This window comes from Ranitomeya imitator, chromosome 5, assembly GCF_032444005.1.
Source record: "Ranitomeya imitator isolate aRanImi1 chromosome 5, aRanImi1.pri, whole genome shotgun sequence".
Classification (NCBI taxonomy): domain Eukaryota; kingdom Metazoa; phylum Chordata; class Amphibia; order Anura; family Dendrobatidae; genus Ranitomeya; species Ranitomeya imitator.
In genome coordinates this window covers 643,488,813-643,512,571 of record NC_091286.1, presented here as the reverse complement: position 1 = coordinate 643,512,571, position 23,759 = coordinate 643,488,813, and positions in this window count along the sequence as shown.

Below are 23,759 nucleotides of genomic sequence, written 5' to 3'. Positions count from 1 at the left end.
TTCTGCTCTTGGGCTCCCTCTTGTGGTTTCAAGTGGTATGGCTGCTCCTTGGAGTTAGCTGTCTTCAGCTGCTTCCACTGATCGTCTTTTCTGCTCGGCTATTTATGCCTGGCTCTGTCCTTCAGCCAGTGCCACTTGTAAATGGTTCCTGGTTGGATTCACATCTCTTTGGATTTCCCTGTTATCCTGACCAGTTCAGCAAAGCTAAGTTTTTGCTTGCTCTTTTTGTTCACAGATTGTGGACTTATCCATTCTGTGCTTTCTATGTTTGTCCAGCGTTATCAGTATTAATTATTTCTGTCTTGCTGGAAGCTCTGGGAAGCAGATTTACCCTCCACACCTTTAGTCAGGTGTGGACATTTTTAGTAAAATCTGCGTGGATTTTTGTAGTGTTTTATACTGACCGCACAGTATTCCATCCTGTCCTTTCTATCAAGCTAGACTGGCCTCCTTTGCTCATCCTGGTTTCATTCTGTGTATGTCTTTTCCCTCTCCACTCACAGTCATTATTTGTGGGGGCTAATCTATCCTTTGGGGATTTTCTCTGAGGCAAGATAGTTTTCCTGCTTCTATCTTTAGGGGTAGTTAGCTCTTAGGCGGTGACGAGGTGCCTAGGGAGAGTTAGGAGCATCCCACGGCTACTTCTAGTGTTGTGTTGAGCTTAGGGACTGTGGTCAGTACAGTTACCACTTCCTTCAGAGCTCGTTCCATGTTGCTCCTAAACCACCGCATCATAAAAGTGGCCAAAAATGAATTAAATGCATCTCAAAAGAAGGAAAAGAAAGTTCTGAACCATTTTTTTTTCTGTGCTCTGGTTTGTCTTTTTTTTCCTCTTGATACCTGGGTGGTTCAGGATATATGCTCTGGCATGGATGTTTAGGGTTTGTTTTCTTGTGTGGATCAACTTGCTGCAAGAGTACAGAGTATCCAGGACTATGTTGTCCAGACTCCGGCTTTAGAGCCTAGAATTCCTACTCCTGATTTGTTTTTTGGGGACAGATCCAAGTTTTTGAACTTTAAAAATAACTGCAAATTGTTTTTTGCTTTGAAACCCCGTTCTTCAGGTGATCCCATTCAGCAAGTAAAAATCATCATATCCTTGTTGCGTGGTGACCCTCAAGACTGGGCCTTTTCTCTTGAAACAGGGGATCCGGCATTATTGAATGTAGACGCATTTTTTCAAGCGCTCGGATTATTGTATGACGAACCTAATTCTGTGGATCATGCGGAAAAAACCCTGTTGGCCTTGTGTCAAGGACAGGAAGCGGCAGAATTATACTGCCAGAAATTTAGAAAATGGTCTGTGCTCACTAAATGGAATGAGGAGGCTGTGGCTGCTATTTTCAGAAAAGGTCTTTCTGAAGCCCTTAAAGATGTTATGGTGGGCTTTCCTACGCCTGCCGGTTTGAGCGAATCTATGTCTCTAGCCATTCAGATTGATCGGCGTCTGCGCGAGCGCAAAGCTGTGCACCATATGGTAGTGTCCTCGGAGCAGAATCCTGAACCTATGCAATGTGATAGGATTTTGACTAGAACAGAACGGCAGGAATTCAGACGTCAGAATAGGCTGTGTTTTTACTGTGGTGACTCTACTCATGTTATCTCTGATTGCCCTAAGCGTACTAGGAGGGTCGCTAGGTCTGCTACCATCAGTACTGTACAGCCTAAATTTCTCTTATCTGTGACCCTGATTTGCTCATTGTCGTCCTTTTCTGTCATGGCATTTGTGGATTCAGGCACTGCCCTGAACTTAATGGACTTAGAATTCACCAGGCGCTGTGGTTTTTCCTTGCAGCCTTTGCAGAGCCCTATTCCTTTGAGGGGTATTGATGCTACACCCTTGGCCAAGGATATACCTCAGTACTGGACGCAGATGACTATGTACATGGCCCCAGCACATCAGGAAGATTGCCGTTTTCTGGTGTTGCATAACCTGCATGATGTTGTTGTACTGGGTTTTCCATGGTTACAGGAACATAATCCGGTGCTGGATTGGAAAACTATGACTGTGACTAGTTGGGGTTGTCAAGGGGTACATAGTGACGTTCCTTTGATGTCAATTTCCTCTTCCCCCTCTTCTGAGGTCCCTGAGTTTTTGTCGGATTTCCAGGATGTATTTGATGAGCCCAAGTCCAGTTCCCTTCCACCGCACAGGGACTGTGATTGTGCTATTAACTTGATTCCTGGTTGCAAGTTCCCTAAAGGCCAACTTTTCAATCTGTCTGTGCCAGAGCATGCCGCCATGCGGAGCTATGTTAAGGAATCTTTGGAGAAGGGGCATATTCAGCCATCTTCGTCACCATTGGGAGCGGGTTTCTTTTTTGTTGCTAAGAAGGATGGCTCCTTGAGACCCTGTATTGATTATCGTCTTCTTAATAAGATCACGGTTAAATTCCAATACCCCTTGCCTCTGCTTACTGATTTGTTTGCTCAGATTAAGAGGGCTTGTTGGTTTACTAAGATTGACCTCCGAGGGGCATATAATCTTGTTCGTATTAAACAGGGTGACGAATGGAAAACTGCATTTAATACGCCCGAAGGCCATTTTGAATACCTTGTGATGCCATTTGGGCTCTCTAATGCTCCATCTGTGTTCCAGTCTTTCATGCATGATATTTTCCGCAATTATCTTGATAAATTCATGGTCGTATATTTGGATGATATTTTGATTTTTTCCGATGATTGGGAGTCTCATGTGAAGCAGGTCAGGATGGTGTTCCAGATCCTTCGTGATAATGCTTTGTTTGTGAAGAGGTCTAATGTTGTGAATTCTGTTGTCGGGCTCCCTCCTGTGGTCATGAATGGTACTTCGGCTGGTTCTGTCCATGGACTTCCTCTGGTGGGTGTTTCTGAGTTTCCTTCCTCAGGTGACGAGGTTAATTCGTTAGCTGGCTGCTCTATTTAACTCCACTTAGATCTTTGCTCCATGCCACCTGTCAATGTTCCAGTATTGGTCTAGTTCACTTCTGGATCGTTCTTGTGACCTGTCTTCCCAGCAGAAGCTAAGTTCCAGCTTGTATTTCTTTGGTTTGCTATTTTTCTGTCCAGCTCGCTATTTTTATTGTTGTCCTGCTTGCTGGAAGCTCTGGGACGCAGAGGGAGCGCCTCCGCACCGTGAGTAGGTGCGGAGGGTCTTTTTTGCGCCCTCTGCGTGGTCTTTTTATAGGTTTTTGTGCTGACCGCAAAGTATCCTTTCCTATCCTCGGTCTGTTCAGTAAGTCGGGCCTCACTTTGCTAAATCTATTTAATCTCTGTGTTTGTATTTTCATCTTTACTCACAGTCATTATATGTGGGGGGCTGCCTTTTCCTTTGGGGAATTTCTCTGAGGCAAGGTAGGCTTTATTTTTCTATCTTCAGGGCTAGCTAGTTCCTTAGGCTGTGCCGAGTTGCATAGGGAGCGTTAGGCGCAATCCACGGCTATTTCTAGTGTGTTTGATAGGATTAGGGATTGCGGTCAGCAGAGTTCCCACGTCCCAGAGCTCGTCCTTTATTATCAGAAACTATCAGGTCATTCCGTGTGCTCTTAACCACCAGGTCCATTATTGTCCTGACCACCAGGTCATAACAGTACAGGTGGCCCGAAGTACTAATGCATCTCAATAGAGGGATAAGAGAAGTTCTGAGACCATTTTTTTTTCTTTGCAGTGTGTTTTGTCTCTCTCTTCCCCTTTACCTCTGGGTGGTTCAGGACACTGGTGTAAACATGGACATTCAAGGTCTGTCCTCTTGGATGGATAATCTCACTACAAGGGTACAAAACATTCAAGATTTTGTGGTTCAGAATCCGATGTCAGAGCCTAGGATTCCAATTCCTGATTTGTTTTTTGGTGATAGATCTAAGTTCTTGAATTTCAAAAATAATTGTAAATTGTTTCTTGCCTTGAAACCTCGCTCCTCAGGTGACCCTGTTCAACAAGTAAAGATCATTATTTCTTTGTTACGTGGTGACCCTCAAGACTGGGCATTTTCCCTTGCGCCAGGAGATCCGGCATTGCGTGATGTTGATGCGTTTTTCCTGGCGCTTGGATTGCTTTATGACGAACCTAATTCAGTGGATTCAGGCGCTGCCCTGAATTTGATGGACTTGGAGTATGCTAGGCGCTGTGGTTTTTTCTTGGAGCCCTTGCAGTATCCTATTCCATTGAGAGGAATTGATGCTACGCCTTTGGCCAAGAATAAGCCTCAGTACTGGACCCAATTGACCATGTGCATGGCTCCTGCACATCAGGAGGATATCCGCTTTCTGGTGTTGCATAATCTGCATGATGTGGTCGTTTTGGGGTTGCCATGGCTACAGGTTCATAATCCAGTATTGGACTGGAAATCTATGTCTGTGTCCAGCTGGGGTTGCCAGGGGGTACATGGTGATGTTCCATTTTTGTCTATTTCGTCTTCCACTCCTTCTGAAGTTCCAGAGTTTTTGTCGGATTATCGGGATGAATTTGATGAGCCCAAAGCCAGTGCCCTACCTCCTCATAGGGATTGCGATTGTGCAATTAATTTGATTCCTGGTAGTAAGTTTCCTAAGGGCCGATTGTTCAATTTATCTGTGCCAGAACACGCCGCTATGCGGAGTTATATAAAGGAATCCTTGGAGAAAGGCCATATTCGCCCGTCGTCATCACCGTTAGGAGCAGGGTTGTTTTTTGTGGCCAAGAAGGATGGCTCTTTGAGACCTTGTATTGATTACCGCCTTCTTAATAAAATTACAGTCAAATTTCAGTATCCTTTGCCGTTGCTGTCTGATTTGTTTGCTCGTATTAAAGGGGCTAGTTGGTTCACCAAGATAGATCTTCGAGGGGCGTATAATCTTGTGCGTATTAAACAAGGCGATGAATGGAAAACAGCATTTAATACGCCCGAGGGCCATTTTGAGTACCTGGTTATGCCATTTGGGCTTTCCAATGCTCCATCAGTATTTCAGTCCTTTATGCATGATATCTTCCGAGAGTACCTGGATAAATTCCTGATTGTGTATTTGGATGATATTTTGGTCTTTTCGGATGATTGGGAGTCTCATGTGAAGCAGGTCAGAATGGTGTTCCAGGTCCTTCGTGCGAATTCCTTGTTTGTGAAGGGGTCAAAGTGTCTCTTTGGAGTTCAGAAGGTTTCATTTTTGGGGTTCATTTTTTCCCCTTCTACTATCGAGATGGACCCTGTTAAAGTCCAGGCCATTTACGATTGGACTCAGCCGACATCTGTGAAGAGCCTGCAAAAGTTCCTGGGCTTTGCTAATTTTTATCGGCGCTTCATCGCTAGTTTTTCTACTGTTCCTAAACCGTTGACTGATTTGACCAAGAAGGGTGCTGATGTGGTCAATTGGTCTTCTGCAGCTGTAGAGGCTTTTCAGGAGTTGAAGCGTCGTTTTTCTTCTGCCCCTGTGTTGTGCCAGCCAGATGTTTCGCTTCCGTTTCAGGTTGAGGTTGATGCTTCTGAGATTGGAGCAGGGGCTGTTTTGTAGCAAAAAAGTTCTGATGGCTCGGTGATGAACACATTTCAAAAACCTGACCTGCACATCCAAACATAGAGTGTGAACAGGTGCTGAACCCAGAGTCGCCAACTCATATATAGTCAAGTAAAAAGGGCAGCACACTGCAGCGCCAAAACATGCAAACTTGAAAACACGAAATTCGAACTGCATTACTGCACTAGAAATATGAAAAATGAGAGCTTTTAGCGCATAAAAATGGCTATATTTATGTGTACCTCGTAGCCACTTTACGGCATCTCTCTTATACGAGGTCCTACGCTTGACCTACCTCATTGAGAATAAACGTCTCCATCTGAACGGGTACATGTGAAACCTCTTCTTGGACTCAAATTCTCACTCTCTGTGGAGGGGTATTAGACCTACTATAATTAAAACACCTGTGGCTAGGAGGCGGGAGTGCACGATCAGAAGGCTAGAGAATACATTTCAAAAACCTGACCTGCACATCCAAACATAGACTGAGTGTGAACAGGTGCTGAACCCAGAGTCGCCAACTCGTATATAGTCAAGTAAAAAGGGCAGCACACTGCAGCGCCAAAACATGCAAACTTGAAAACACGAAATTCGAACTGCATTACTGCACTAGAAATATGAAAAATTAGAGCTTTTAGCGCATAAAAATGGCCATATTTATGTGTACCTCGTAGCCACTTTACGGCATCTCTCTTATACGAGGTCCTACGCTTGACCTACCTCATTGAGAATAAACGTCTCCATCTGAACGGGTACATGTGAAACCTCTTCTTGGACTCAAATTCTCACTCTCTGTGGAGGGGTATTAGACCTACTATAATTAAAACACCTATGGCTAGGAGGCGGGAGTGCACGATCAGAAGGCTAGAGAATACATTTCAAAAACCTGACCTGCACATCCAAACATAGACTGAGTGTGAACAGGTGCTGAACCCAGAGTCGCCAACTCGTATATAGTCAAGTAAAAAGGGCAGCACACTGCAGCGCCAAAACATGCAAACTTGAAAACACGAAATTCGAACTGCATTACTGCACTAGAAATATGAAAAATGAGAGCTTTTAGCGCATAAAAATGGCCATATTTATGTGTACCTCGTAGCCACTTTACGGCATCTCTCTTATACGAGGTCCTACGCTTGACCTACCTCATTGAGAATAAACGTCTCCATCTGAACTCCACAGAGAGTGAGAATTTGAGTCCAAGAAGAGGTTTCACATGTACCCGTTCAGATGGAGACGTTTATTCTCAATGAGGTAGGTCAAGCGTAGGACCTCGTATAAGAGAGATGCCGTAAAGTGGCTACGAGGTACACATAAATATGGCCATTTTTATGCGCTAAAAGCTCTCATTTTTCATATTTCTAGTGCAGTAATGCAGTTCGAATTTCGTGTTTTCAAGTTTGCATGTTTTGGCGCTGCAGTGTGCTGCCCTTTTTACTTGACTATATACGAGTTGGCGACTCTGGGTTCAGCACCTGTTCACACTCAGTCTATGTTTGGATGTGCAGGTCAGGTTTTTGAAATGTATTCTCTAGCCTTCTGATCGTGCACTCCCGCCTCCTAGCCACAGGTGTTTTAATTATAGTAGGTCTAATACCCCTCCACAGAGAGTGAGAATTTGAGTCCAAGAAGAGGTTTCACATGTACCCGTTCAGATGGAGACGTTTATTCTCAATGAGGTAGGTCAAGCGTAGGACCTCGTATAAGAGAGATGCCGTAAAGTGGCTACGAGGTACACATAAATATGGCCATTTTTATGCGCTAAAAGCTCTCATTTTTCATATTTCTAGTGCAGTAATGCAGTTCGAATTTCATGTTTTCAAGTTTGCATGTTTTGGCGCTGCAGTGTGCTGCCCTTTTTACTTGACTATATACGAGTTGGCGACTCTGGGTTCAGCACCTGTTCACACTCAGTCTATGTTTGGATGTGCAGGTCAGGTTTTTGAAATGTATTCTCTAGCCTTCTGATCGTGCACTCCCGCCTCCTAGCCACAGGTGTTTTAATTATAGTAGGTCTAATACCCCTCCACAGAGAGTGAGAATTTGAGTCCAAGAAGAGGTTTCACATGTACCCGTTCAGATGGAGACGTTTATTCTCAATGAGGTAGGTCAAGCGTAGGACCTCGTATAAGAGAGATGCCGTAAAGTGGCTACGAGGTACACATAAATATGGCCATTTTTATGCGCTAAAAGCTCTCATTTTTCATATTTCTAGTGCAGTAATGCAGTTCGAATTTCGTGTTTTCAAGTTTGCATGTTTTGGCGCTGCAGTGTGCTGCCCTTTTTACTTGACTATATACGAGTTGGCGACTCTGGGTTCAGCACCTGTTCACACTCAGTCTATGTTTGGATGTGCAGGTCAGGTTTTTGAAATGTATTCTCTAGCCTTCTGATCGTGCACTCCCGCCTCCTAGCCACAGGTGTTTTAATTATAGTAGGTCTAATACCCCTCCACAGAGAGTGAGAATTTGAGTCCAAGAAGAGGTTTCACATGTACCCGTTCAGATGGAGACGTTTATTCTCAATGAGGTAGGTCAAGCGTAGGACCTCGTATAAGAGAGATGCCGTAAAGTGGCTACGAGGTACACATAAATATGGCCATTTTTATGCGCTAAAAGCTCTCATTTTTCATATTTCTAGTGCAGTAATGCAGTTCGAATTTCGTGTTTTCAAGTTTGCATGTTTTGGCGCTGCAGTGTGCTGCCCTTTTTACTTGACTATATACGAGTTGGCGACTCTGGGTTCAGCACCTGTTCACACTCAGTCTATGTTTGGATGTGCAGGTCAGATTTTTGAAATGTATTCTCTAGCCTTCTGATCGTGCACTCCCGCCTCCTAGCCACAGGTGTTTTAATTATAGTAGGTCTAATACCCCTCCACAGAGAGTGAGAATTTGAGTCCAAGAAGAGGTTTCACATGTACCCGTTCAGATGGAGACGTTTATTCTCAATGAGGTAGGTCAAGCGTAGGACCTCGTATAAGAGAGATGCCGTAAAGTGGCTACGAGGTACACATAAATATGGCCATTTTTATGCGCTAAAAGCTCTCATTTTTCATATTTCTAGTGCAGTAATGCAGTTCGAATTTCGTGTTTTCAAGTTTGCATGTTTTGGCGCTGCAGTGTGCTGCCCTTTTTACTTGACTATATACGAGTTGGCGACTCTGGGTTCAGCACCTGTTCACACTCAGTCTATGTTTGGATGTGCAGGTCAGGTTTTTGAAATGTATTCTCTAGCCTTCTGATCGTGCACTCCCGCCTCCTAGCCACAGGTGTTTTAATTATAGTAGGTCTAATACCCCTCCACAGAGAGTGAGAATTTGAGTCCAAGAAGAGGTTTCACATGTACCCGTTCAGATGGAGACGTTTATTCTCAATGAGGTAGGTCAAGCGTAGGACCTCGTGTAAGAGAGATGCCGTAAAGTGGCTACGAGGTACACATAAATATGGCCATTTTTATGCGCTAAAAGCTCTCATTTTTCATATTTCTAGTGCAGTAATGCAGTTCGAATTTCGTGTTTTCAAGTTTGCATGTTTTGGCGCTGCAGTGTGCTGCCCTTTTTACTTGACTATATACGAGTTGGCGACTCTGGGTTCAGCACCTGTTCACACTCAGTCAATGTTTGGATGTGCAGGTCAGGTTTTTGAAATGTATTCTCTAGCCTTCTGATCGTGCACTCCCGCCTCCTAGCCACAGGTGTTTTAATTATAGTAGGTCTAATACCCCTCCACAGAGAGTGAGAATTTGAGTCCAAGAAGAGGTTTCACATGTACCCGTTCAGATGGAGACGTTTATTCTCAATGAGGTAGGTCAAGCGTAGGACCTCGTATAAGAGAGATGCCGTAAAGTGGCTACGAGGTACACATAAATATGGCCATTTTTATGCGCTAAAAGCTCTCATTTTTCATATTTCTAGTGCAGTAATGCAGTTCGAATTTCGTGTTTTCAAGTTTGCATGCTTTGGCGCTGCAGTGTGCTGCCCTTTTTACTTGACTATATACGAGTTGGCGACTCTGGGTTCAGCACCTGTTCACACTCAGTCTATGTTTGGATGTGCAGGTCAGGTTTTTGAAATGTATTCTCTAGCCTTCTGATCGTGCACTCCCGCCTCCTAGCCACAGGTGTTTTAATTATAGTAGGTCTAATACCCCTCCACAGAGAGTGAGAATTTGAGTCCAAGAAGAGGTTTCACATGTACCCGTTCAGATGGAGACGTTTATTCTCAATGAGGTAGGTCAAGCGTAGGACCTCGTATAAGAGAGATGCCGTAAAGTGGCTACGAGGTACACATAAATATGGCCATTTTTATGCGCTAAAAGCTCTCATTTTTCATATTTCTAGTGCAGTAATGCAGTTCGAATTTCGTGTTTTCAAGTTTGCATGTTTTGGCGCTGCAGTGTGCTGCCCTTTTTACTTGACTATATACGAGTTGGCGACTCTGGGTTCAGCACCTGTTCACACTCAGTCTATGTTTGGATGTGCAGGTCAGGTTTTTGAAATGTATTCTCTAGCCTTCTGATCGTGCACTCCCGCCTCCTAGCCACAGGTGTTTTAATTATAGTAGGTCTAATACCCCTCCACAGAGAGTGAGAATTTGAGTCCAAGAAGAGGTTTCACATGTACCCGTTCAGATGGAGACGTTTATTCTCAATGAGGTAGGTCAAGCGTAGGACCTCGTATAAGAGAGATGCCGTAAAGTGGCTACGAGGTACACATAAATATGGCCATTTTTATGCGCTAAAAGCTCTCATTTTTCATATTTCTAGTGCAGTAATGCAGTTCGAATTTCGTGTTTTCAAGTTTGCATGTTTTGGCGCTGCAGTGTGCTGCCCTTTTTACTTGACTATATACGAGTTGGCGACTCTGGGTTCAGCACCTGTTCACACTCAGTCTATGTTTGGATGTGCAGGTCAGGTTTTTGAAATGTATTCTCTAGCCTTCTGATCGTGCACTCCCGCCTCCTAGCCACAGGTGTTTTAATTATAGTAGGTCTAATACCCCTCCACAGAGAGTGAGAATTTGAGTCCAAGAAGAGGTTTCACATGTACCCGTTCAGATGGAGACGTTTATTCTCAATGAGGTAGGTCAAGCGTAGGACCTCGTATAAGAGAGATGCCGTAAAGTGGCTACGAGGTACACATAAATATGGCCATTTTTATGCGCTAAAAGCTCTCATTTTTCATATTTCTAGTGCAGTAATGCAGTTCGAATTTCGTGTTTTCAAGTTTGCATGTTTTGGCGCTGCAGTGTGCTGCCCTTTTTACTTGACTATATACGAGTTGGCGACTCTGGGTTCAGCACCTGTTCACACTCAGTCTATGTTTGGATGTGCAGGTCAGGTTTTTGAAATGTATTCTCTAGCCTTCTGATCGTGCACTCCCGCCTCCTAGCCACAGGTGTTTTAATTATAGTAGGTCTAATACCCCTCCACAGAGAGTGAGAATTTGAGTCCAAGAAGAGGTTTCACATGTACCCGTTCAGATGGAGACGTTTATTCTCAATGAGGTAGGTCAAGCGTAGGACCTCGTATAAGAGAGATGCCGTAAAGTGGCTACGAGGTACACATAAATATGGCCATTTTTATGCGCTAAAAGCTCTCATTTTTCATATTTCTAGTGCAGTAATGCAGTTCGAATTTCGTGTTTTCAAGTTTGCATGTTTTGGCGCTGCAGTGTGCTGCCCTTTTTACTTGGGCTCGGTGATGAAGCCATGTGCTTTCTTTTCTAGAAAGTTTTCGCCTGCTGAGCGCAGTTATGATGTTGGCAATCGAGAGTTGTTGGCCATGAAGTGGGCATTCGAGGAGTAGCGACATTGGCTGGAAGGAGCCAAGCATCGCGTGGTGGTCTTGACAGATCACAAGAATTTGACTTATCTCGAGTCTGCCAAACGGTTGAATCCGAGACAGGCTCGATGGTCGTTATTTTTCTCCCGTTTTGATTTTGTGGTTTCGTACCTTCCGGGCTCTAAGAATGTGAAGGCTGATGCCCTGTCAAGGAGTTTTGTGCCTGACTCTCCGGGTGTTCCTGAGCCGGCAGGTATTCTCAAAGAGGGGGTAATTTTGTCTGCCATCTACCCTGATTTGCGGCGGGTGCTGCAAAAATTTCAGGCTGATAGACCTGACCGTTGCCCAGTGGAGAAACTGTTTGTCCCTGATAGATGGACTAGTAGAGTTATCTCTGAGATTCATTGTTCAGTGTTGGCTGGGCATCCTGGAATCTTTGGTACCAGAGATTTGGTGGCTAGATCCTTCTGGTGGCCGTCTTTGTCACGGGATGTGCGTTCTTTTGTGCAGTCCTGTGGGACTTGTGCTCGGGCTAAGCCCTGCTGTTCTCGTGCCAGTGGGTTGCTTTTGCCCTTGCCGGTCCCGAAGAGGCCCTGGACGCATATTTCTATGGATTTTATTTCGGATCTCCCCGTCTCTCAAAAGATGTCGGTCATTTGGGTGGTTTGTGATCGCTTTTCTAAGATGGTCCATTTGGTACCTTTGTCTAAATTGCCTTCCTCCTCTGATTTGGTGCCATTATTTTTCCAGTATGTGGTTCATTTACATGGTATCCCGGAGAACATCGTTTCTGACAGAGGTTCCCAGTTTGTTTTGAGGTTTTGGCGATCCTTTTGTGCTAGGATGGGCATTGATTTGTCTTTCTCCTCGGCTTTCCATCCTCAGACAAATGGCCAAACCAAACGAACTAATCAAACTTTGGAAACATATCTGAGATGCTTTGTTTCTGCTGATCAGGATGATTGGGTGTCCTTTTTGCCGTTGGCTGAGTTCGCCCTTAATAATCGGGCCAGCTCGGCTACTTTGGTTTCACCGTTTTTCTGCAATTCTGGTTTCCATCCTCGTTTCTTTTCAGGGCAGGTTGAGTCTTCGGACTGTCCTGGTGTAGATACTGTGGTGGATAGGTTGCAGCAGATTTGGACTCATGTGGTGGACAATTTGACATTGTCCCAGGAGAAGGCTCAACGTTTCGCTAACCGCCGGCGCTGTGTGGGTCCCCGACTTCGTGTTGGGGATTTGGTTTGGTTGTCGTCTCGTTATGTTCCTATGAAGGTTTCCTCTCCTAAGTTTAAGCCTCGTTTCATTGGTCCGTATAAGATTTCTGAGGTTATCAATCCTGTGTCATTTCGTTTGGCGCTTCCAGCTTCTTTTGCCATCCATAATGTGTTCCATAGGTCGTTATTGCGGAGATACGTGGCGCCTGTGGTTCCATCCGTTGATTCTCCTGCCCCGGTGTTGGTTGAGGGGGAGTTGGAGTATGTGGTGGAGAAGATTTTGGATTCTCGTGTTTCGAGACGGAATCTCCAGTACCTGGTCAAGTGGAAGGGTTATGGTCAGGAAGATAATTCCTGGGTTTTTGCCTCTGATGTTCATGCTGCCGATCTGGTTCGTGCCTTTCATTTGGCTCATCCTGGTCGGCCTGGGGGCTCTGGTGAGGGTTCGGTGACCCCTCCTCAAGGGGGGGGGGGTACTGTTGTGAATTCTGTTGTCGGGCTCCCTCCTGTGGTCATGAATGGTACTTCGGCTGGTTCTGTCCATGGACTTCCTCTGGTGGGTGTTTCTGAGTTTCCTTCCTCAGGTGACGAGGTTAATTCGTTAGCTGGCTGCTCTATTTAACTCCACTTAGATCTTTGCTCCATGCCACCTGTCAATGTTCCAGTATTGGTCTAGTTCACTCCTGGATCGTTCTTGTGACCTGTCTTCCCAGCAGAAGCTAAGTTCCAGCTTGTATTTCTTTGGTTTGCTATTTTTCTGTCCAGCTCGCTATTTTTATTGTTGTCTTGCTTGCTGGAAGCTCTGGGACGCAGAGGGAGCGCCTCCGCACCGTGAGTCGGTGCGGACGGTCTTTTTTGCGCCCTCTGCGTGGTCTTTTTGTAGGTTTTTGTGCTGACCACAAAGTAACCTTTCCTATCCTCGGTCTGTTCAGTAAGTCGGGCCTCACTTTGCTAAATCTATTTCATCTCTGTGTTTGTATTTTCATCTTTACTCACAGTCATTATATGTGGGGGGCTGCCTTTTCCTTTGGGGAATTTCTCTGAGGCAAGGTAGGCTTTATTTTTCTATCTTCAGGGCTAGCTAGTTCCTTAGGCTGTGCCGAGTTGCATAGGCAGCGTTAGGCGCAATCCACGGCTATTTCTAGTGTGTTTGATAGGATTAGGGATTGCGGTCAGCAGAGTTCCCACGTCCCAGAGCTCGTCCTTTATCATCAGAAACTATCAGGTCATTCCGTGTGCTCTTAACCACCAGGTCCATTATTGTCCTGACCACCAGGTCATAACAGTCTAAGTGCCTATTCGGAGTTCAGAAGGTCTCTTTTTTGGGTTTTATTTTTTCTCCCTCGTCTATAGAAATGGATTTTGTTAAGGTCCAAGCTATTCATGACTGGATTCAACCCACATCTGTGAAGGGCCTTCAAAAATTTTTGGGCTTTGCTAATTTCTATCGCCGTTTCATTGCCAACTTTTCCAGTGTGGTTAAGCCCCTTACTGATTTGACGAAGAAAGGCGCTGATGTGACGAATTGGTCCTCTGCGGCTGTTGAGGCCTTTCAGGAGCTTAAACGCCGATTTACTTCTGCCCCTGTGTTGCGTCAGCCGGATGTTTCTCTTCCTTTTCAGGTTGAGGTCGACGCTTCTGAGATTGGGACAGGGGCCTTTTTGTCTCAGAGGGAGTCTGATGGTTCTTTGATGAAACCGTGTGCCTTTTTTTCCAGAAAGTTTTCGCCTGCGGAACGCAATTATGATGTCAGCAATCGGGAGTTGTTGGCTATTAAGTGGGCGTTTGAGGAGTGGCGACATTGGCTTGAGGGAACTAAGCACCGCGTTGTGGTCTTGACTGATCATAAGAATCTGGTTTACCTCGAGTCGGCCAAGCGGCTGAATCCTAGACAGGCTCGATGGTCTCTGTTTTTCTCCCGTTTTGATTTTGTGGTCTCGTATCTTCCGGGATCTAAGAATGTTAAGGCTGATGCCCTCTCTAGGAGTTTTTCGCCTGATTCTCCTGGAGTCCTTGAGCCGGTTGGCATTCTTAAGGAAGGGGTGATTTTTTCTGCCATCTCCCCTGATTTGCGGCGGGTGCTTCTGGAATTTCAGGCTGATAGGCCTGACCGCTGTCCTGTGGGGAAGCTGTTTGTTCCTGATAAATGGACGAGTAAGGTGATTTCTGAGGTTCATTGTTCAGTGTTGGCTGGTCATCCTGGAATTTTTGGTACCAGAGATTTGGTTGCTAGGTCCTTTTGGTGGCCTTCCTTGTCGCGCGATGTCCGTGCTTTTGTGCAGTCCTGTGGGACTTGCGCCTGAGCCAAGCCTTGCTGTTCCCGCGCTAGTGGGTTGCTTTTGCCTTTGCCGGTCCCTGAGAGGCCCTGGACGCATATTTCCATGGATTTTATTTTGGATCTTCCTGTTTCCCAGAAGATGTCTGTTATCTGGGTTGTTTGTGACCGGTTCTCTAAAATGGTCCATCTGGTACCTTTGCCTAAGTTGCCTTCCTCCTCAGATCTGGTTCCATTGTTTTTTCAGCATGTGGTTCGTTTGCATGGCATTCCGGAGAATATTGTGTCTGACAGAGGTTCTCAGTTTGTCTCTAGATTTTGGTGGGGTTTTTGTGCTAGGATGGGCATTGATTTGTCTTTTGCTTCGGCGTTTCATCCTCAGACTAATGGCCAAACTGAGCGAACTAATCAGACCTTGGAGACCTATTTGAGATGCTTTGTGTCTGCTGATCAGGATGATTGGGTGTCTTTCTTGCCGTTGGCTGAGTTTGCCCTTAATAATCGGGCTAGTTCGGCTACTTTGGTTTCACCTTTCTTTTGTAATTTTGGTTTTCATCCTCGCTTTTCTTCTGGGCAGGTTGAGCCTTCTGATTGTCCTGGTGTGGATTCTGTGGTGGACAGGCTGCAGTAGATTTGGACTCATGTGGTGGACAATTTGACGTTGTCTCAGGAAAGGGCTCAACGTTTTGCTAACCGCCGTCGGTGTGTTGGTCCCTGGCTTCGTGTGGGGGATTTGGTTTGGTTGTCTTCTCGTCATGTTCCTATGAAGGTTTCGTCCCCAAAGTTTAAGCCTCGGTTTATTGGTCCTTATAAAATTTCTGAAATTATTAATCCGGTGTCTTTTCGTTTGGCTCTTCCAGCCTCTTTTGCCATTCATAATGTTTTCCATAGATCTTTGTTGCGGAGATATGTGGTGCCCGTTGTTCCCTCGGTTGACCCTCCTGCCCCGGTGTTGGTTGAGGGAGAGTTGGAATATGAGGTTGAGAAGATTTTGGATTCTCATTTTTTGAGGCGGAGGCTTCAGTATCTTGTCAAGTGGAAGGGTTATGGTCAGGAGGATAATTCTTGGGTTGTTGCCTCCAATGTCCATGACGCCAATTTGGTTCGTGCTTTTCACTTGGCTCGTCCTGATCGGCCTGGGGGCTCTGGTGAGGGTTCGGTGACCCCTCCTCAAGGGGGGGGTACTGTTGTGAATTCCGCTCTTGGGCCCCCTCCGGTGGTTGTAAGTGGCACTTTTGTGAGTTCTGCTCTTGGGCTCCCTCTTGTGGTTTCAAGTGGTATGGCTGCTCCTTGGAGTTAGCTGTCTTCAGCTGCTTCCACTGATCGTCTTTTCTGCTCGGCTATTTATGCCTGGCTCTGTCCTTCAGCCAGTGCCACTTGTAAATGGTTCCTGGTTGGATTCACATCTCTTTGGACTTCCCTGTTATCCTGACCAGTTCAGCAAAGCTAAGTTTTTGCTTGCTCTTTTTGTTCACAGATTGTGGACTTATCCGTTCTGTGCTTTCTATGTTTGTCCAGCATTATCAGTATTAATTAATTCTGTCTTGCTGGAAGCTCTGGGAAGCAGATTTACCCTCCACACCTTTAGTCAGGTGTGGAGATTTTTAGTAAACTCTGCGTGGATTTTTGTAGTGTTTTATACTGACCGCACAGTATTCCATCCTGTCCTTTCTATCAAGCTAGACTGGCCTCCTGTGCTCATCCTGGTTTCATTCTGTCTATGTCTTTTCCCTCTCCACTCACAGTCATTATTTGTGGGGGGCTAATCTATCCTCTGAGGCAAGATAGTTTTCCTGCTTCTATCTTTAGGGGTAGTTAGCTCTTAGGCGGTGATGAGGTGCCTAGGGAGAGTTAGGAGCATCCCACGGCTACTTCTAGTGTTGTGTTGAGCTTAGGGACTGCGGTCAGTACAGTTACCACTTCCTTCAGAGCTCGTTCCATGTTGCTCCTAAACCACCGCATCATAACACAGGACAGTTCATTCCACGTTGACTGCCCGACCATATACCCAGGAGGCAGGGTGGCAACTTGTGGGGTCCGGGGCGTCTCTAGGGTCCTGATGAAAAACCTCAGGCCACCAGTCAAACGAGTTTGTCCTATCCGTCAGGGGGACAGAGAGAAGAGACTTAACATCTACAATAGTTGTGAGGACCTTACCGAGTTGCTCAGCAGGGAGGGACTACAACACCCAGGCGCTAGAGGAAGGCTACTGAATTTCACCTGGATAAGGGGACTCTGGATTTGCCTTCAGACCGGCCAGACTCTGCCTACCCTGTGGTCCCTACCCTGGACTGTGGATGCTGAAGCCTTCTGTAAAGGTAAAGAGACTGCAACCTTGTGTCCTCGTTATTCACTGCACCTTACATCATCCTCCATCCACTACCTACACTCTGGGAAGCCCTGGGGACATACTTCACCTGTGGGAAGGTATACCATCTAGCTGCCATAACATCACCCCAGCAGACCCCTAAGCAGCGTCGGTCACCCTGACCAAATACCACAGGTGGCGTCACGAACATTATCCCTTTAAAGACCAGCACCCCCCCCCCATTTCATCAACGGACCTCCCGAGGGCCACGGACCGGGTCCGCCACTGTGACATCCCCACTGAGAACCGAAGGGGCCCGGCTCCGAGTACCCCACTGCCCTTGGGGCGCTCCATGTACAGCTCCCTTCTACACAATATGATGCTCTCTTATACACAGTACAATGCCCCCCACACTGTATAGTGCCCCGTACACAGTATACTGAACCCCTTAGTAGCCTCTAAACTGTTTGATGGCTTGAACAATGTATGATGGCCCCGACACTGTACATACACCCCTCATTAGCTCCCACCCTGTATGATGGCCCCCTCACTGTAATTCCCACACTGTATGATGGTCCCCTAAATAGCCTCCATATACTGTAGTATAATGTACCTCATAGGGGAAAAAGGAAGAATTTACCTTGGCATTCCCATCCTGATAAAATGGTAAAGTTTATTGATTCAGATAAAAAAAAACATAAAAGAAACCTGACTTAATGAAAACTTAAGGTACCTTCACACATAACGATATTGTTAACGATATCGTTGCTATTTGTGACGTAGCAACGATATCGTTAATGAAATCGTTATGTGTGACAGCGACCAACGATCAGGCCCCTGCTGGGAGATCGTTGGTCGCTGAATAAAGTCCAGAACTTTATTTCGTCGCTGGACTCCTGCTGACATCGCTGGATCGGCGTGTGTGACACCGATCCAGCGATGTCTTCACTGGTAACCAGGGTAAACATCGGGTAACTAAGCGCAGGGCCGCGCTTAGTAACCCGATGTTTACCCTGGTTACCATGCTAAAGGTAAAAAAAAACAAACACTAGATACTTACCTACAGCCGTCTGTCCTCCAGCGCTGTGCTCTGCACTCCTCCTGTACTGGCTGTGAGCCGGAAAGCAGAGCGGTGACGTCACCGCTCTGCTTTCCGGCTCACAGCCAGTACAGGAGGAGTGCAGAGAAGCAGAGCGCAGCGCTGGAGGACAGACGGCTGTAGGCAAGTATCTAGTGTTTTTTTTTTTTTACTTTTAGCATGGTAACCAGGGTAAACCACGGGTTACTAAGCGCGGCCCTGCGCTTAGTTACCCGATGTTTACCCTGGTTACCGGCATCGTTGGTCGCTGGAGAGCGGTCTGTGTGACAGCTCTCCAGCGACCAAACAGCGACGCTGCAGCGATCCGGATCGTTGTCGGTATCGCTGCAGCGTCGCTTAATGTGAAGGGGCCTTTAAGCCAATGGCTTGACGAGCACCTTCAGCCCTTAATTGGTTCTGGGATATATTAGATATACCATTACAGTTCTTCGGGTTTTGCCACGTTTGAATGGCAAGATTATTTGTCCTTTGTAACAAGTGAGGTCATCAATCTCTATTCTACTATCCCCCATTCTTTGACCCTAACAGCTATTAAAGCTTGATAAAGAACAACCGTGTTTGAAACGCGTTGCTTGCTCTTGTTCCTGTCCACCATTTTTTTTTTATTGTTTTTTGATGGACTAAAGATTACTCTGAAAATTTTACCAGAAGCTGGAACATTTTTTCTTCTTTTTGCTATTAAATACCACCTGGACATGTACAGTGCATACTCTGTTTCCCTAAAATTGTTCATTTTGGCCGTTCTGAATCATCTGCTTCAACATAATTTTGTTAGTTTCAATGATAAAATTTATTAGCAGGTATTAGGTGCCCCGATGGGCTCTAAATTTTCTCCATCCTTAGCAATTCATTACATGTCCTGGTGGGAACAAAATATATTTTTACAGACAGCAATCACTTTTTGGGTTTGGATCTTTATTATAAATAAATAATCTTTATTTTTATATAGCGCTAAAATATTCCGCAGCGCTTTACAGTTTGCACACACATTATCATCGCTGTCCCCGACGGGGCTCACAATCTAAATTCCCTGTCAGTATGTCTTTGGAATGTGGGAGGAAATTGGAGTACCCGGAGGAAACCCACGCAAACACAGAGAGAACATACAAACTCTTTGCAGATGTTGTCCTTGGTGGGATTTGAACCCAGGACTTCAGCGCTGCAAGGCTGCAGTGCTAACCACTGCGCCACCGTGCTGCCCTAGATATGGTAGATATGGTAGATATCTGGTAGATATGTAGACGATCTGTTGTTCGTTTGTGAGGGCTCCACTAATACATTTGAGGGATTTCTACCACATATCAACTTCAATTATTTAAATTTACGGTTCACTGTCACTTGTCCTTCCATTCAGAACCCTTTTTTAGATATCATTCTCAAAGGGAATCCTGCAACCAATAAGGTGGAAACATCACTTTACCATAAAGATGTTTCAGGTAACACCATTCTTCTAATAGCTCTCAACCCCGTCATGTCACCCAAGGAATTTATGCGAGCGAGACGTATTTGTTCCACTGAGGAAACTTTCTGCAAGGAAGGCACAACCATTGCTAACAGATTAACTACTCGTGGCTACAGACAGTCTAATGTCAAACAGGTTCTTGCTAAAGTGTCACGGTATTCTAGGGCCTCCCTTCTATCTAAGAAGGCATCCATTGTGTGCAGTCACCAATCATATTTCCGACAGCCTTCAGTCCACAATTCCATGATATTAGGAAAATCGTTCTCAAATACCTATCCATCATGACCCAGGACACCACATTACGTTCCAGCCTAACTTATTGCTGTAGAGTCGTTAGAGGTCTCACTGCCACGATAATTAAAAAATGTCATGTTCGGAGTAATTTTCCAGAAGGTCCCATGGTTCCAGACACACGCTGCAGACTCGACCCCCCTCTTTTTCCCCCACTGCATCTGCTGATACAAAAACAAAGCCCTATGGCAGACACACGCTGTTGGCTCTTTGAACCCCCCCCCCCCCTTCTTCTCTCTGCCTGTCAGCATGGTGAAATTCTAAGCCACTCTTTTCCCCCTCCCTCAGGAATGTTTTTGTTTGCAGCAGTGAAACTGAAAGTAAAGCGTAGCAATGCATGGCAATCCCTTTGTGTAGCTACAGTGGTCCTTTAAGACCAAATATATTGAAACAGGATATTCCCAGAAATAGGCAGGTCATATTTCTGAAAACCGCAGGGACAGGGCTCCTAACTGGTGGGTTTTGGGAGCTCAGCGCTTAACAGAAATTGAGAAATGCATTACTGCTTAATTGGGGCTCATAGCAAAGACGTGTTTATGCTTAAATTAACCTCCAGGTCTTGCTGACCATAGTGATAACTTTGTCTTTCTGCTACGAGGTTTATGCGCCAAGATATGTGTAAAAATGGCTTTTCGTAATTTTAAGAAAGGGGAGTATTCAGCCTCTGAGTGAGGTCACCACAGTGGGAGTGTCTTGGTTTTGGGCACAGGGATAAGTGAGTGAGATGTCAGTCTTCACTAGCCTTTTGTCCAGGGTCTAGCTGCGAGACACATCTGTAATGCATCTTGATGTATCGCCCCTCCCCCGAGCCGCATGGTCAGCTATGATATGAAAGGACCGTAAGTCTATTTTCATCCGTTAATCCCTTTTTATTTGTAATCGTTCTGTATATATATAATTGTCTCATTTTATAATATCTTTTTATACGTTTGTAAAACACTGCCTATCTTTTGGAGTAAAATATATAAAATTACTAGCTTTGTTTCTCCTAGCTCTGTAACGGACTGTCACGTCCTCTGAAGTGAATTACGCTACTAATTGGGTTGGCTCCGGACCCATTATTGATTACAAAATTGGAACTGGTGGTAGAGAAAATTGTCCTGCGTTTTTGGGGAAACTGGCATCGACGGACGGCGTTGATAATTATTGTTCCCGCCTGAGTGGGAGTAGTTATATCATCCTTGCTGCAGTGTGCCCATTGACCAGTACATAGTAAGGCAGCCTTCCTGGTGACTAAATATCCTAAGTGCAGTACCCTGACTGACCTGAGGGTAAAGGGTGGCACCAGAGAGCTGCAAGTTCCAAACCGGAACTGGGAAGTGGGATATAGATAAATCCCCTTCAGAAAAGAATCGGGGCAACCAAACAACCCCGGTTCAGGACACATTGGTGTGAGCGGTGGGGATGATAAAAATATCCCCCTGTGATTCGTGACACTCACTTTAGGCCACATGTTATCTTCCAGCTTGTTAAGATCATGACCTCCCTCCTCAACTTGGTTGACTATCAAGGGCTTTTATAAATGTGCTGGTTCTAAGTGTAACATGTGCCGGCATGCCCTCGATAAAACACATACATTCACCGTTCCTCTGAACATTCCGGACACTATTGGTTCCTTTATCATTTGTGATACTAAATATGAGGTTTATTGTATTACTAGATGGTGGCCCGATTCTAACGCATCTGGTATTCTAGAATATGTATGTAGTTTATTTATGAAGTTTTCAGAATAATGCAATTTATACACAGGATTCGGCCGGCCAGCCGCGACAAATTAGCGAAACGTGGTTCAACTTCTGCGTCAATTTGCAGCCGAACTGCGCCTGTCGCTGATTGTTCGCGGCTGGGCACCACGTAATATATTGCCCAGCCAAATAGTATATTGCCCAGCCAGGTAGTATATTGCTCAGCCACGTAGTATATTGCACAGACACATAGTATATTGCACAGACACATAGTATATTGTCCAGCCAGGTAGTATATAGCACAGCCACATAGTATATTGCCCAGCCAAGTAGTACATTGCTCAGCCACATAGTATATTGCACAGACACGTAGTATATTGCCCAGCCACATAGTATATTGCCCAGCCAGGTAGTATATTGCTCAGCCTCATAGTATATAGCACAGACACGTAGTATATTGCACAGCCACGTAGTATATTGCACAGCCACGTAATATATTGCACAGCAACATAGTATATTGCACAGAGACGTAGTATACAGCACAGAGACGTAGTATATAACACAGCCCATGCAGTATATAACACAGGCCACGTAGTATAGAGCACACCGATGTAGTATATTGCCCAGCCACGTAGTATATAGCACAGCTCACATAGTATACAGCACAGAGATGTAGTATATAGCACAGCCCACGCAGTATCTAACACAGCCCATGTAGTATATAGATATGAGGGCACCATATTCCTGTTAAAAAAAAGAATTAAAATAAAAAATAGTTGTATACTCACCTTCCGTTGGCCCCCGGATCCAGCCCAAGCGTTTACCGATGCTCTTCGCGACGCTCCGGTCCCAAGAGTGCATTGCGGTCTCGCGAGATGATGACGTAGCGGTCTCACGAGACCGCTACGTCATCATCTCGCGAGACCGCAATGCATGGACCGGTCACCCGAGAGTCGCGAGGAGCGGGAAAGGCGCCAGGAGGTGAGTATATAATGATTTTTTTATTTTTTTTATTATTTTTAACATTAGATCTTTTTACTATTGATGTTGCATAGGCAGCATCATTAGTAAAAAGTTGGTCACACAGGGTTAATAGCAGCGTTAACGGAGTGCGTTATGGAGCGCCCCCAGACACAGGGCCGCGAGTTCTCGGTACCGGGCCTCTCTGGTTCGGTTCTGAGGCTGTCACGGTGGCTAGACCCGTTCCGCGACCCTGCTAAGGGGTGTCCAATAAAGGTGGTACAGTTTGTCAGGGATTCGTGACGCCACCTGTGGTATTTGGTCAGGATGACCGACGCTGCTTGGGGTCCACTGGGGTGATGTGATGGCAGCTAGATGGTGTAACTTCCCACAGGTGAAGTATGTCCCCAGGGCTTCCCAGTAAGGTGGATGGTGATGGTGTGAGGTGCAGACAATAACGAGGACACAGGGTTGCAGTCTCTTTACCTCTTTACTGAAGACTTCAGGATCCTCAATCCAGAGCACAGTTAACAGGGCTGTCTGAGACCGGCCGGTCCCATGGCACATCCAGAGTTCCCTTTGTAGGTGGAAATCGTTGCCTACCAATAGCACCTGTGTGTTGTAGTGCTACCCTGCTGAGCATTCGGTATAGTCCTCACAACTTCTGTTCTAGTTCGTTTGTTCTTTCTAGTTCTCTTTCTTTCTATCTCGTTCCAGATGTTACTAGTTTCTCGTCCCCCAGGTATGTTATGGCTAGGATGCACCCGTATGACGGGAAGGCTCGGAGCTCTTCCAGGACCCTAGAGACGCCCCTCTCCACGCGTTGCCCCCTATGTCTTCGTAGGAAATTTAAGGTAGACAGCCAACCTATAATTAACTGTCCTGCGGAGTTTGAAGTAAGGCATAGAGTCAGTTACTTCCTCGGTGTTCCGGCCACCGGCTACGCGCCTCAGTAGGATGTTGCCATTCTCGGGGCACGACTCCTACTGGTTCTCCTTTGTGCTTGATCTCGTTTCTAACTGTTCCACAATATCCTTCGCTTCGTGTCTCTTTCTTAGGATACCGCCGCAAAGTAGTGCAGGCGCGGTTCCGTAACGTTCTGTTCTGTTCGCTAGGTACCTGCCAGGTTCCCACGCCTGACAGGGACCCCCCTGAATCTTCTCCCTGCAACACCCCCTGCCATGGGATGTTGCCTGAATCCGACCCAGTCAGCTTCTGA